General features: G+C 33.8%; 1 pseudogene; it reads right to left on the bottom strand.

The window, feature by feature from the left end:
* Positions 1-13,266, bottom strand: part of LOC109091485 — a 39,518-nt pseudogene extending 26,252 nt beyond the window's left edge.
* Positions 13,267-14,861: the final 1,595 nt, after the last annotated feature.

Raw genomic sequence — 14,861 nt, 5'->3', positions numbered from 1 at the left:
CAGCTACAAATATGTCGACTTATATATGTGATTAATAAATGACAATTATCTGACCTGAGCCCTCGACAGCGAAGCCCATCACAACCGAATACAGCCAGAAATCTCTGAACAGCTTCTGCAGTCTCGGTTTGGCCTCTTTTATGGGCGGCAAACGTTTGGTCAGCTATAAAATAAAATAAAAAAAATAATAAAAAAGACATGAAATTATGAACAGCCTGACACAATCAGGTTTTAACCAAAATTATTATATGTGGAGAGTAAAATAAAGTAAAATAAAGCATATTACATTTTTATTTCAAAATTTTAACACCAAAACAAAGTTTGCGAATTATACTTAAGCATTAAAAATGTCCAAATCTGGGTCGCATTTATTTGATTACAAATATAGTAAAACACTCATATTTTGAAATGTTATTTCTATTTTAAATATATTTTAAAATGTAATTTTTTCCCATGATAACTGCTGAATTTATGACAGTCATAAACAAAAATATTTAATTATTGCTATTTCGATACAGGAATACATTACATTTAACAAGAAACATAGAAAACTGTAATAATGTTTCACAATATTACTGTTTTTTGCAGCCCTTGTAATAAAATAAAAAAAATTGTGGGGCACAGTAAAAAACAAAACTTTTTTTTAAATTTCTTTCATATTGATTTTTTGGTTCAATAAAAAAGCCGGTTAAAAAGTAAAACAGTAACTATAAAAGTTTCATCTTTATTCATTCACCTAATTATTAATTTCTAAATCATGAAATGGATATTAACAGAACAATCTTTGTGTCACATTGGCAGAAATGCCATTCTCTTACCACAGCAATGACAGGAATGAGAACTCCTAAATTACCAGCGCTGCTGGACGCCTGAGGAAAAACAAGCATAAGAAACATTCAAAAGCAGAAACACTACATTACTCAAATACTCCATCTGTGACCCTGGAGCACAAAAGCAGTGTTAAGTCTCTGGGGTATATTTGTAGCAATAGCCAACAATACATTGTATGGGTCAAAATTATAGATTTTTATTTTATGCCAAAAAGGTTAAGATGTTAAGCTATTAAGTAAAGATCATGTTCCATGAAGATATTTAGAACATTTCCTACCGTAAATATGTCAAAATTTAATTTTTGATTAGTAATATGCATTGCTAACAACTACATTTGAACAACTTTAAAGATGATTTTCTCAATATTTAGATTTTTTTGCACCCTCAGATTCCAGATTTTCAAATAGTTGTATCTCAGACAAATATTGTCCTATCATAACAAATCATACATCAATGGAGAGATTATTTATTCAGCTTTCAGATGATGTATAAATCTCACTTTCGACAAATTGACACTTAAGACTGGTTTTGTGCTTCAGGGTCACATATAACATTTACAATGTCCCATATAATAATGCTAAATCTGCTGTACATTGCATGCTGGTCTTACAATGAAGTAGAGAAATAATAATACACGACTATAATGTGAGGGTTCGGTACCTTGAGGGCCGGGCCCTTCTCACTGGCTCTTTCGCTGGCTCGCTTCCCCTCCAGCCCCAGCTGCACAAACAGCTCCAGCAGATTCACCAGCAGCTCATCCACCATCTGCTCTGTCTGCAGGTTTGCTGCGATGTTGGCCAGAGCGTTGATCACGGCCAGAGAACAGTGTCTGCATAAACAACAAAACTGAGCTAACTGACAAGATAAAGATGCAACTGACTAAATAAAACAGTACAGCAATGAATTTATAATCTCTCCTGACTTACTGAATTTTCATATACATATATATATATACACACATACATGCATATAGCTTCATACTATACTATATTTATTTTTTTAAAGAAAATTCTAAGATAATTCTCTTCACCAATCACCAATTCATCATATAATTAAAAAATAAAAAATTAAAACACTAAAAACAATTAAAATAAAAAATAACTATTTATATATAAATACAAAATTCATATAACATTTAAAAAATAAAATAAAAACCAAAACTATATTATACAATATTAATTAGGGCTGTGCGATTAATCGAAATCTTAATAAAATAAAAATTAAATATTAATGTTACTTCAGCCTTGGTGAGCATAAGAGACTACTTAAAATAAATAAATAATAAAATAGATAATTTTTATTATATTTAATATTATTTGTTTGGTTTATTGTGTTAATTATGTATATTAAAATTATTTATTTATTATTATTAGTCAGTTTTTGTTGCTGACATTGTTGTTTTTACATTGATCACTTGCCAAGTAAATTACGGCAAGAAACATTTATTTAAAAAAATGATGTAACATTTCTGAGTGAAACAGAACATTCAGGATAATAAGGGCAGAGCTTGATTTTATCTAATGCGATTAATATGATTTTGGTAACATCAGCAGAAAAGAAAAGACTTCAAGCCTAAAAAATCCACTGTAAATCCTCACCTGTATCCATGATCCCTGTAGTCTTTGGTGGAGTAAACCATCGAGCTGGCCTTCACACTAATCTGCTGGAACAAGTTCCAGACTTCCTGATAAATGTATTGCTGTGCGAGACAAACAGATAGCAAACATTAGCCCCAGAAGGCCGATCAAAACAATCCCTGTGACAGAAGACAGAAGTGCTGGCGTACGTTTCCTGTGATGACCATACAGCCCAGCTGATCTATGATGAGGACGTCGAGCTGAGACGGCGGCTGGCAGAACTTCTGCTGCAGGATCTGAAGAATGGGCTCCATCACGCGGGGAGTGTCTCTCAGAGCCACGGCGATGTGGCCTAATGCTCGTATGGTGTGATCAGGGATGAGGTGGGCTTCCCTGATGGAGAGGGGCACAAATAACATTTTAGGGATTTCCTTAAAAATAATAAAATTTCCCATTTTCTTAAATGCCACTTGAGAGATTCGGAATAAAAGACTTTTAACTATTTAATGATCAATAAGATTTAATTTTGGACCAAGATGCATGATTTATTGTCAGATTTCAATAACATACTTGTCATTTTCCTGCGAGATGTAAAGACGGTTGGAAAGACTGGCTAGGAAAGCCTCAACGATGACTGAGTCCATGCACAAGCCTGCTTTTAAACACCTGGAACGACAAAAAAAGTCCCTTATTAGTGACTAGTAACTTATTAGAACTGTGGTGAACTAAATGAAAAACTGCAAAGTCATACTATAGACTGTCAAAAGTTAAAGCCAGAATCCCAATTCTCATACTTCTGCTAAATACTTAAAATATTTACCACCATGATGATGATAAAGTACGTACACTACCGTTCAAAAGATTTCTTAATGTTTTTGAAACGAGTCTCTTCTGCTCATCAAAACTGTGAAATATTACTATTTAAAATAACTATTTTCCATAAGAATAATATTTTAAATGAAAATTTGTTGCTGTGATCGCAGCTGAATTTTCAGCATCATTCCTCCAGTCTTCAGTGTCACATGATCCTTCAGAAATCATTCTGATTTGCTGATTTGCTGCTCAAATACTGTGACTTGGAAAACACTACTCCTAAACTCATGTATAAGAACTAGGCATTACTTTCGGCTGCAAATAATTTCATATGTATAAATGAGGTTTACCTGCATATATTGTCGATGGAAATGTCTCGGAGCTGCTCATACATTGATGGCTGGCTCTTCTTATTGGAGTGAGAACTAAAGGTGGACTGGGAATGTTCATTGGTTACGTGGATCTTGATCTCTCCTGTTCCTGTTTAGTGGGAAATAGAGTTGGACTACTTGCACTGATTCAAATATTTTTATTCTTAAAGGAAAAATTGCTGAAAATGTACTAACTCTCAGGCCATGTGAGATGCAGATGAACTTGTTTCTTCATTGAAACAAATTTAGAGAAATGTAGCATCACTTGCTCACCAATGGATGCTCTGCAGTGAATGGGTGCCGCCAGAATGAGAGTCCAAACAGCTGATAAAAACATCAAAATAATCCACACCACTCCAGTCCACTGGAGCAACAAAAAGCTGTGTCACAAGTGACAAATACATCAAGACATTTTTAACTACGAACTATTAATTCTGGCTAAAATACGAGTCCATAATCCATAATATTGTTTTCTTGACTGAAAAAGTGATCTCATCTGAATCAAGAGAGTAATATGCACAGCACCGTTTAGAAGTGAAAACAGTCCAAAACATAACCAAAAATATTGTTGGATTTTGATGTGAGAGAACAACAGAGAATGGACGTTTTCACTGGAGCAAGCGTTGTTATGGATAGAGGACTCGTATTTCAGTTAGTATTTTAGGTTAACGTGTCTTAATGATGGATTTGTTTCTTACAAACACACAGCATTTCCCCCAGATGTTAACTGATGAACTGGAGTGGTGTGGATTACTTGTGGATTATTGTGATGTTTTTATCAGCTGTTCGGACTCTGACGGCACCCATTCACTGCAGAGCATCCATTGCTGAGCAAAAGATGTGAAGCCAAATTTCTCCAAATCTGTTCTCATGAAGAATAAACTCATCTACATCTCGGGTGGCCTGAGGAGGAGTAAATATTCAGCAAATACACACAGGATAAATCCAGATATCAAGGGGAGGATCTCACCTGTGGTGTACTGACTGTGGTATTTGTAGAGCTTCACTAGTACAGGTGAAGGTACCACTAGGAAATCTCTTAGAGACATGGTGACTGAATGAGCCACCACTGGGAAACGCTCACACAACCGTCCGAGACCCTGCTCCACCAAACACCATAAATGTTGCATTTTAGCCCTAAATGTTTAAAATGAAATTCTTCAGTGCATTTTGAGAGGGGCAGAACACTGGACGCACCTGTAAACAGCAGATGAGCAGAGGCATGTGAGCGATGATGACCTTGCTGGACGTCTTGGACTGCAGCTTCTCAGACAGTTTTGTGCAGAGGTTTTCTGCACCTGGCAGAAACAAGCCAAAAGATGAACGGTAAGAGAAGTCACGTGACACATATGTGAGGCACATGATACCAGAATCCTCTCTGAGTCTCACCCTGCTCCTCCGTGACGGCCCACACCATGAGGTCCACGCAGGCAGCGTTGGCCTGGCAGCGCAGCTTGAGCGGGTTCAGCTCGCTGTGCAGATACTCCACGTCATGCAGGATCCTCTGCAGCTCAGACTGACTGCTGCTGAACTGCTCCAGAACGAAGTCATGAACCTCCTTCACGAACGACACCTGCAGGTCTGTGCACATCAAACCATCACATGACAGTAGCGAGCGTTACTAAAACCAGAAACTAGAGTTACTGAAAGAGATGTTAAATTTAGTGGCTAACCTGATTTGGCTAATATACGTAGAAAATCAGATTTTCCTTTTTGTTTTTATATATTTTTCCTAAACTTTCTATTCAAATTATCTAAAAATGTAAACCCTTTTCAACTAAATATTGAACTATTTTGATGCCAGATTTTATTTGTAATATACTATATTTGGTTTCATTTATTTTATAACATAATATAAGACACAACAAAAAAAAAAAAAATATAACAAAACTGTTATTTGTTTATTTTTAATACATTTTAGTTTTAGTTTATATATGTGTCAATATACTGTTCTTTATGAATTGTTATAATAATACATATAATAGATTAAGAATGAAACATTTATTTATTATTATTATTAATAATAACAGCAAGACAACAATTATTTGGTTTTATTTGTAATAAATGATATATAAATTTGTGGTTTATTATAAATATAGTAGATTAATCATACTTATAATGGCACAAAAATAATTGGATTTTATTACTGTAATAAGTTGTAAATATTTATATAACAGATAATAAATATAAATACAAAGTATAAATGATATAAATAATTACAATTAAATTTAAATAAATATATTAATTTATATAACAGATAATAAAAAGTTAAATAATAACAGATAGTGATATAATAATAATAACAACAATAATAAAAATGAATAACAATAAAAGGAAAAAATATTTGATTTTATTCACAATAAATTACAATTTTATTTTATTTTGTACTTTATTAAAACACATGTAATAGAATAAAAACAATAATGTTTTAATTAACACTATTTCAATGTTTTTAAAAATGTAATCCATACATTACACACTATTAACATTTTACCTTTCATGTAGTATAAAGTGTCCCTCAGCATTTTAAAGATGGCCACATACAGCGGATCACTGAATGTCTTGTAGAACAGATTAACTGATGCGTTGACCTGTAAGAGAAAGCAAATGTCCAGAAAACAACAGACTGTCTCTTGAACAGAACAAAGCAGAAGCATCCAAATCAAAGCAGGTACCTCCAGAACTCCAACCATAGTCAGATCCAGTGCCTTCATAAAGGATTCTGACACAAACTGCTCGACCTACCCAAGAAGAGAAAGGAACCACAAAGAAGTCAAAAGAGTGAACATAAATACATCACATAATATACTTCAGTAGCGGAAAGCATTGCAGAGCACTGACCATCTGCAGAAGCTGCCTCAGTAAACCCAGCGGCACATCAAACCCTTTACTGTTGCTGCCTGTGAAGAGCGGCGAGACGGAGAAACTGGAGCTTATGGTGGAGAAATAGTAGTCAGGGTCCACAGCGCTGCCGTCCGGCAGATACGAGCCAACTGCAGCACAAAAACAAAACCAGGATAATACCCATCAAATAGAACTGCACAATTAATCGAATTATGGATGCCACGATTACGTAATCGTTCAAAGCAGCAATTAATCGTTCAAAGTCCACTTATGTTATTCTGTGTGCTTAAGATGCGTTTTATCTTAAGGGTTTTTCACATTATTTTAATTTTAGTATAACATTATCATACCATTCATATTTTTACTTTTTTATAATTTAAAGAAGAAACCAATCCGATGTATAGTTGACATCTGAGGCTTAATACTATAGAAAAGCACTAAAGGTTTTTCAGTTAGAGTGTTTTCAGCTTGTTTATTTTCATATAAAATAAAATACGGCATGCAGTTGCATCAACCAATGGTATAAACATCATTCAGTGTAAATTGTGATAATCATAACTAATAAATCGCAATTACAATTTCAAGGGAATAATGGACAATTATGATTTCTGTCATAATCGTGCAGCCCTACCATCAAACCTAGACAGCATTTCTGGACATCAAAGGCTCGTCCAAAAATGTCTACTGTATTAAAAATAGTGTCTAGTAAACAAAACTAATAGTAAAAAAGTTACCTTCAAAATAAGGAGCAGAAGGGTCAGCAGGAGAGCTGGGAGGAAGTCCGGCACCTTCAGGACTGGCCTATAAAACAAAAAGAGGCCATTATTAACAAAATCACAAATTCAACAAATGCTAAATCATATAATCTAGTATTTTATATTTTTTTTGTATTTAAATTGTATGAAAAGTCAATTGTATGTCTATATAAGCACCTTTAACAACTGCTTAACAGTACTTGCTTTTTTATTACTATTTTTTCCTATCAAAAGTTTGTATTATTTCACATTTTAATCATAGGTTGGCATGGGTTTCTGCAGGTTTCTGTGAAGGTCAATTTGAAGACCAACACAATTTAAGGAACAAATGGAAGGGGACACAAAGAAATTCATCAGAATGAAGTGAGCTTACTGTATGATTAAACAAGAACAAGTATCTGCCAATGGGCTCAGAAAAAGGGCTTTCCAAAGGGAAAGCAAGTTTATTTTTTTTTAACCACACTGACATATATTTGTTCTTGTTTTAAAGCATAAGTTTTACTCATATCTTCTTTTAGCATCTCAACAAAAAAAATCATCATCAACTAATAATTTTATAATATTACTACAAAAAAACAAAAAAAAAACTTAACTGAACAAAATAAGATATTTTTTGTAGCGTATGCAACATGACTTTAAATGAATTTAAAACTTTCTGCTCCAAGTTGAATACATTTCCAGCCCTCAGTTTGTGGCTCCCTGGATTTCTGATTGCTGCGCTCTCATTTTAAAGATGCGGACGGCCTCTGCTGGTACCTGTTGTGAGATGCTGGAAACGCTGCTGGTTTTATGGCGTAAAGTGTCGCTCTGGCAGGCGGTGAGGAGCGAGCTGGGTAGGATGGAGCGGAAATCGTTAAAGGATCGTCGTCGGGTCACTTCCGCCCCATCTCCTGCGCCCAAGAGCTGAGGACTGACCCGTGGGAAGAGTTTAGACAGCAGCGGCTCCTCTGTGTTGCTGTAGCGGCCAAAGGCTCGCACCACGCCGAGCAGACAGGGCACAGTGTATTTACACAGGTATTCTGGGGAGGACAATCAGAAGAGAGCATTTTTATTCCACACTAATATTTAAGTCAACATGAAATCAAAATTCTAATTCATTTTGACTAAATGTAGCTTGTCGTATTGTGATAAAAAAAAAAAAGATTACATATTCTAAAATATATATTATATAAATATATTTTCAAATTATATACACTACCAGTCAAATGTTTGGAATATTAATGGATTTATTAAATTCTATTAATTTAAGTCTCTTCTGCTCACCAAGGCAGAATTTATTTAAACAAAAATACAGTAAAAACAGTAATATTATTACAATTTGAAATAACTGTTTTCTATTTGAATAAACTGTAAAATATCATTTATTCCTGTGCTGCAAAGCTAAATTTACAGCATCATTATTCCAGTCTTCAGTGTCACATGATCATTTTAATATGCTAGTTTGCTGCTCAATTTATTATTGACTATTATTTATAATAATTATTATTATTAATTAATTATTATATATTAATCTGTTATTCTAAATTGTTATAATATTTCACAACATTTATTTTTATGTTAAAAATATTTGAAAAACAAATAAAAAAAAAGTACTACCATTAATTATAAAACATAAAAAAACAATAAAAATTTTAAAAAAACAATCAACTCTAGATCGGTCTCACATTATGAAAGCTATGAATTTCATATTAACAAGGCACTCAGGATGGGAAGAAAACACTGACCTTTATCTTGGCCTTCGATGTTCTGACACATTTCCTGTAGCACCTGCATGAGGTTCGTTACAGCCTCCAAAATCTGAAAGAGATTTTAAAGTAAACTAAATAAATCAGTGCTGCTCTTTTCCCTGTAGACCCTAGTCAGGGTAGATACACGGCATAATTAATGTGACATGAGTGAATATGAAGCTGTGAGAGACATCGTATTGATGTACTGTATTCCCAGGTGTCATTAGCTTAGCTATCAGCAACCTATCAGCAATTAAACTTCTCTTTTTAAATACAATAGGACCGCAAAATCATGACAACATAACAACAACATGTCTTGGTTGCAGATTCACTCAGATTAAAATTAAACTACAGCAGGCAAAGTCATCGTGAACACACCTGGAGTCGCATGGACTCGTCCATCTGAGCAACATCTGAGAGCACGGTCACCAAACAGAAGGAGAAATTCTCCGCAACGGGAAGCGTTTCTGAAACCGCAAAGATGAGAGACATGTCAGATCCGGAGCAACTGAGAATGCATTCAGGAAATGTGATAAAAAGACCAAAATATCTTTTTATACCTCGTCCTTTTCTCTCTGAGCTCTCCTCGATCCATTGCACCCTGGGTAATCCCTTCAGCAAACCCAACAAGTATGGGACAATAGCATCCTTGTGCTGGAGGAGCAAATAAACATACAGTTCAGGACTACAGACCATTACTGCTCATAAATTCACTTTGATTAACATAACACTACTAAAGTTCTTATTTTTCTTGTAAAGCACATTGTGACTCCTCTTTGTCTGTGAAAGGTGCTATATTAATACATCTGACTTACTTACACTGTAGTAGTAGTACATTAATATTTTTCAGATTATCTGAAGCTGAGGAGTGTGACTGTGTTAAAGCAGTACCTGCAGCTCAGACTCCACCAGGAAGATGCCGAGGGCGATCACAGCATCTCTCCTCCGCTCGTCCAGCTGGAAAACACCTCGGATGTCCACGGGACACATGCATTGTAGCTTCTGGACCTATGTTAGACAAATATGCAAATGTATTTAATAGTGGTGGGCCATTATCGGCGTTAACGTGCTGCGGGCGATAAAAAAAATATCGCCGTTAATCTATTCTCAGAGTCGGGTTGGGAGCTGGGTCTATACTACGCAAGCTATGATGACTTTCACCGTGATAGTTTAGCGCGGATGTATACCTAGACGAATTGCAATGCAGGGGGCGAGAACAAGTCTTCGAACCTGTGTGTATGCCTACTGCGAAATTACCAAGCTTCCCAAAAAAAAACCTCGACAAGACTCACGCCTGTTTCAACACATACTCCGTCTGCAGTGCGTATGCAGTCCGTGAGTGTGTGGGGGTCCAGAAGCAGCACGGACTCATTGTGCTTTCACACAGGACGCGTTTGCAGTCCCGCTACTGATCCGCAACTGTTTAGTCCACAAAAACAACATTTGTTCATCATTCTATGTTTCAAACCATGTTAAAAAAATTAATAAAAAAAAAAAAAAAACAAATGTGACTCTTATCACAGAACAGTAACAATCTTTCATAATCATAGACATTAGTTTAAACTTAATAAATATAAACAACATATTATTCATGCATTTGACTTCTAGGTTTGTATAATAAGATGCTCAAGCAAGTGGCACAAACATTTAAACAACAATTAGGCTACTTTTATTGTTGGGATATCGCAAATATTTAAAATTAAAGCACCACTGACAGAAACAGTCGACTCTCGTGCCTTTTGCATTTAAATCCTTTATTACAAGCAATCGCACGGTTCTTAATGAACTTTGTTTTTCTGCTTCCATAAAAAAGTGCATAGGCCTATATCATGTTGCCTCGTTTATCTAAAGGTGCTCTTTTTCTTGTTTTAAACCTAGCCAAAAAATAACACAGAAGCCTGAAACAGCTTTAATTAGTATACATTTATTGTGAAATTACTGCATTTCCGTGTCAATCCATGTTAATTTTTACTGCGAACAATGCGCTGTCATTTTAATTCAGCGCCTGCAGCACAGCAAAACTAGACTCGGTACGTAAACGATCGCTGCACTGCTGCAGACGCACCGCTCCTGGAACGCACTGACGGAGCACAACCGCGTGAACGCTGGAATCCGTTAACATGGGTGCGTAAAAAATAAAAATTACAAAAAAAAATGCAACGCATACACACTGCAGACGGAGTATGTGTGAAACAGGCTTAAGGTTGTTTGCAACTTGTGCAATGCGGAATTAGTTTACTGTAGGAGTTCTTCCAGTCTCAAGCACCACCTAAACGCAAAGCATCCCTTAGCTAATGCGGAAGATGCCGGGCCAAGCAATGTAGCGCAGGGGAAGAGTCGTCTCAAACTACTATGTTTGAGTGCAGCACAGCTCTATCAGTACTAACAAGTACATCTTATTGAACATAATTTGAATGCCTTCGGAAGAATTCAAATGAGCCATTTTAATCTAGATTAATTTCAAGATTACAGTGAGATTAATCTAGATTAAAAAAATTAATCTATGCCCACCACTAATATTTAAACATGTCATCTTCATCATTCAGAAGCCGTGAGAGCCATTTGTCTTTAATTTGTGTAAATAACTAATCATGCATTTTTTTTGTGTGTGTGTCACACTACCAAAACATGAACACGACACCACCTCAGTTATATTAATGTTAACTAAAACTATTAAAAACATTTTTTTTAATTAAAATAAAGGCAAAAATAAATAAAATATAAATATTAGATGAAAAAATACTAACTGGAAATAAATAAAAAATAAAACTGGATTTATATATATACACACACACACACACACATATATATATATATATATATATATATATATATATATATATATCTCTATATATATATATATATATATATATATATAAACCAAACTGATAAAAAGACAAAAGCACAAAATTAATAAAAGCTAAAATAAAATAAAATGAAAGCTGAAAATATAAAAACAAAAGCTATTTCAAAATATTAATAAAAATGATAATAGCATATAAATAACACTGGACACCACTCAATATTACAACAGGTGTTCACACATCATAAAAACATGATGATGCAAGATTATGTACAGAAGTTCACTAATGTGTGAGGAAGTTTATAACATACTTCCCTTTAAAACAGATTATTGATCAAGCCGTTCCTGTTTTCAGGTAAACATGTACATTTCAGAATTACAATTTATTATAATTTTAAATCATTCCTTCTGAAGCAATAAGGGTCAAACTATAGCATGTAGCCAAAAGGGTTCTAGAAAACCAGCATGCATAGAGCATCTCACATGCAAAACTGACTTTCAGGACACCAGTGTGTCGCATACTTGGTTTTGAATGAGAGCACCTTTGCAAAGATTTATTAAGGTTCAGAAAATGTCTTGTTCTCAGAGTCACAATGACTTTTCTACACAGACGCGCCCTCGAAACACCTGGTTTTTCACGTCCTGTCAGTAAGTGATGACAAAACGGCGCTGTGATGTGTCTGGGTTAATGCATATTTTACATCTCTGAGATATAAATGATCACAACAAAGAGCAATTGCTAAAACATCAGCCAAAAAAACTGCTCTTAAATAAACATAGAAATCAATAAACAGTTAACCAAATCTGACATACTGAATAAATGTGGTTTAATTTGTGTTTTGAATGATCTAAAAGTACACATTTCACTCGCAACAAAAATATCCTGTATTTGACTATTAGAACATTTATTATTATTATTATTATTATTATTATTATTAAATTGATAGTTTTGTGCTGTCACTGATTATTTCCTATAACTGTATTGTAAGTGTAACACATCAGTAAAGCATTTAAAATAAGCAATGATGGAAATGATTATTAAATTGAATTCTAGTTTCAAAGTATTATATAGATGATTACACGTGGCCATTAATTAATAACGTAAATATCTCTTCAACCCTTAAATAAATGAGGGGTTGATGAGAAAATGGTAAAACTAGCAAAGCAATGGCTGTATAAAGCAATGTCAGTCGATTTGAATGGCTGGTCTTTAACATTTGACTATACATGTTAATAAAGGCTATATAAATAAGAGAGGACGTCAGATATTTGATTAAACTTTGATTTGTTTTGGTTGTGTTAGCTGTTAGCTTCAGATGCTAATAAGAAGTAAAACTCTCACCTTGTCAAGAGGAGCGGGTCGATGAGCAGCCAGAGAGCGCGCGAGAGACAGAACAGTATTAAAATAAAAACCTCGCGACGCCCCTTTCGAAGACATTATTCATTTACTATTAAAAACAAACAAATATCTACATCTTTAAATGAAGTGTTCGTCAAGTGACAGCGGATGAGAGCTGCGACTACGGAAAGCCCGAGCGCACATTTTACAAGGTCACCGTATGTGTGCTGCAGCATTTACGCGTTCGCTTTTTTGCTTGTACTATGTTTTTGATTAATTGAAATAAATTAAATGTTAACTGAAATAAAAATAAAATATTAAGAAACGACATACACATATTAAAAAAAACCAAAAAAAACTAATAAGGACACACCAGTTTTGCAATGAACCCAAATTTTGGTCAGATTTTTTTTTTAACGTTCTCATTTTGTAATTGTAAGTGACCTTTTATTCTGTTTTAAATATGTTTTTCTTTGAATTGTTTGACTACAAAATAAAAAAAAAAACAAAAAAAAAATAATAATAATAAAAATAATAATAATTCAAATAAAAAACTGGTCCTGTAATTCTCTTATCTTCATTTAAAGTTGATTTAGACAAGTATATGGATATATATATAATTTAATTTAATTTAATATATATATATATATATAAAGCTCTGTGATTCCTAAAGCAATCAAAAATGTATATCTCTAGACTATATTCATCCTATAAGTCCTCTCAAACTAAAGTATAAGTCCTCTTAAAACCTGCCAACACATTTGTATCTGTGTATACTTCTTTCTTTTCTCTTTAATTATTTGAATTAAATAATAAAATAAATAATCAAATTATTTTATTTTTCTAATATGTATATGAATGATCCTATTGTCTGCTTTTACACTCACTAAACATATAAAGCTATATATAATTTCAACCTGAAAATAGGCATGAAAACAATTTTAAATCAATTTAAATATTAAACTAAATATTATTATTGATTTATCTAATTATTTTTGGTATTTAAATTTAAAAAAATTCTTTTATTTATTCTTAATCTCACTTTAAACATGTTCATTGGTTTGTTTTTTGGATATATTTTATCTTCTTTTTAATTATGTAATTTTAGCTGTGAATCATTTATCCTGTTTGTTTAAACTTTTATTTAGATCTATCTATCTATCTATCTATCTATCTATCTATCTATCTATCTATCATTCTTTCGTTCTATCTACGTTCTGTCTATTGTTCTATCTATCTATCTATCTATCTATCTATCTATCTATCTATCTATCTATCTGTCTATTGTCTGTCTATCTATCTATCCATCTATCTATGAATAAATAAAACAGACTCATTTATCCAGTCAGCATAATTTATTCTGAATTAAAACACGAACTGAAGGCACATTATTTTTCATTAGCATGACAATTAGTGCATATTTTAGGTCACACGTTTGGAATGCATTCTGATAACTTTCACAGAAACACAATAAAATCCTGTTTATTCCCACTGCTGTGTCCTGGCCCAACATGGGTCGCCTATGCCTTACTGTTTACAAAGTCAAATAAACACTAGATCAGGATTTGACTGCAACACGGTATCGTTTAGACATATGGCATTACAGTATATCTAAAACATGTCTTTTAAGAGTCAAGAACCACAGGCACGAATGATCGTTTTGACAGTCACACCTCTTCAAGACTGTTACTCTCCCACATGACGTGCAGTGAAGGCAAAATACATGTTATTTAGTATTTCTACACTCTAAAACAGTTGCATACTACAAGTTAAGCCACTCAAGTTCTCTGGTCTGCTGTGA

This window comes from Cyprinus carpio, chromosome B10, assembly GCF_018340385.1.
Source record: "Cyprinus carpio isolate SPL01 chromosome B10, ASM1834038v1, whole genome shotgun sequence".
NCBI classification, from domain to species: Eukaryota; Metazoa; Chordata; class Actinopteri; order Cypriniformes; family Cyprinidae; genus Cyprinus; species Cyprinus carpio.
This window is presented reverse-complemented; position numbering and strand designations above follow the sequence as displayed.